Consider the following 2,223-nt stretch of genomic DNA (forward strand, 5'->3'; position numbering starts at 1 on the left):
AAGACCTCAATGCGACCGTTCAATCGGTAGTAGCGACGGGCGGTGTGTACAAAGGGCAGGGACGTAATCAACGCGAGCTGATGACTCGCGCTTACTGGGAATTCCTCGTTCACGTGGAAAAATTGCAAGCCACGATCCCTAAGCACGAAGGAGGTTCAGCGGGTTACCCGGAAGCCTGTCGGCCCAGGAATGTTAACACACGCTGATTCCTTCAGTGTAGCGCGCGTGCGGCCCAGAACATCTAAGGGCATCACAGACCTGTTATCGCTCAGTCTCGTGCGGCTATTTTCGTCCGCCGCCTGTCCCTCTAAGAAGAGTTTAAGCTCCTGGGAGCCGGCGGTAGCCCTAGTAACGTATCGTGATCCGCCGGCGACGGCCGCGAACACGGCGCGCTTCACCACGGAGCCCGACGCACGACGGACGCGCGCCGACCGGAGGTTGCCCCCCGGCCGACACACGCCCGCCGCACGCCGGGACGCGGATGGCGCGGCCGCGCTCGACGACCGCCGTGGACGACGGGCGAACGCGTTCGGGGGATACCGGGCCGAGCCGACGGGTACGCGAACACGGACGGCCGAAACCGCCCGCGCCGCGCACACGCCGACCCGGGGTTACCCGCCTAGTTAGCAGGACAGAGTCTCGTTCGTTATCGGAATTAACCAGACAGATCGCTCCACCAACTAAGAACGGCCATGCACCACCACCCACCGAATCAAGAAAGAGCTCTCAATCTGTCAATCTTTCCGGTGTCCGGGCCTGGTGAGGTTTCCCGTGTTGAGTCAAATTAAGCCGCAGGCTCCACTCCTGGTGGTGCCCTTCCGTCAATTCCTTTAAGTTTCAACTTTGCAATCATACTTCCCCCGGAACCGAAAAGCTTCGGTTTCCCGGAAGCTGCCCGCCGGGTCGTTAATGAAACGCCGGCGGATCGCTAGCTGGCATCGTTTACAGTTAGAACTAGGGCGGTATCTGATCGCCTTCGAACCTCTAACTTTCGTTCTTGATCATACGAGAACGTACTTGGCAAATGCTTTCGCGTCAGTTCGTCTCGAGACGATCCAAGAATTTCACCTCTAACGTCTCGGTACGAATGCCCCCGCCCGTCTCTGTTGATCATTACCTCCGGTCCCGAAAACCGGCCCGGCGGGACGCGCGGGCGACTGGCGCCCGCGGCCCGGCGGCCCGCGCACGGAAACGCCCCGGAGGGCGATTTCGCGCGCCCGCGAAGGGCGGAGATGCGCGGGACCGAGGTCTTGTTCCATTATTCCATGCGACCAGTATTCAGGGCCTTTTGACGAGACGGCCGTGAAGCCGCCCCGCCAGATTTGAGCCTGCTTTGAGCACTCTAATTTGTTCAAAGTAAACGTGTCGGCCCGCCGACGGCAATCGGTGAAGATCACCGCGCAGCAAGATTGGAGTAGGCGGCCGCCGTCGTCGAACCCCGACGGCCGCGCGACGCGTGGCCGCGCGGCGCGCCGGAAGCCCGAGACACGTGTCCGCCTGCCGACAATACGTCCGGCCGACGTGCCGGTAACTAACACCCCGAGACGGCTGACGAGCGCGACGACGACCCCGCGCCGACGGGACACGTGGTCCCGCGACACGGCCGGCCGCGACACGACGGACCGCCAGGGTGGTCCGGCACCGCCCAGACACAGATCCGACTACGAGCTTTTTAACCGCAACAACTTTAATATACGCTATTGGAGCTGGAATTACCGCGGCTGCTGGCACCAGACTTGCCCTCCAATTGATCCTCGTTTAAAGGTTTTAAAGTGTTCTCATTCCGATTACGGGGCCTCGGATGAGTCCCGTATCGTTATTTTTCGTCACTACCTCCCCGTTCCGGGAGTGGGTAATTTGCGCGCCTGCTGCCTTCCTTGGATGTGGTAGCCGTTTCTCAGGCTCCCTCTCCGGAATCGAACCCTGATTCCCCGTTACCCGTTACCACCACGGTAGGCATGGAACCTACCGTCGACAGTTGATAAGGCAGACATTTGAAAGATGCGTCGCCGGTACGGAGACCGTGCGATCAGCTCGAAGTTATTCAGAGTCACCAGGTCTTTGCGCGGGCCGCGATCGGGACGCGCACGAAGCGCGCCGCGACGGGCCGGTTTTGATCTAATAAAAGCGTTCCTCCCGCGAGCGACGCCCGAGGGCGCCGCGACGGTCGGAACTCTGTCGGCATGTATTAGCTCTAGAATTACCACAGTTATCCAAGTAACT

Source organism: Metopolophium dirhodum, unplaced genomic scaffold (genome assembly GCF_019925205.1).
Source record: "Metopolophium dirhodum isolate CAU unplaced genomic scaffold, ASM1992520v1 scaffold42, whole genome shotgun sequence".
Lineage (NCBI taxonomy): Eukaryota > Metazoa > Arthropoda > Insecta > Hemiptera > Aphididae > Metopolophium > Metopolophium dirhodum.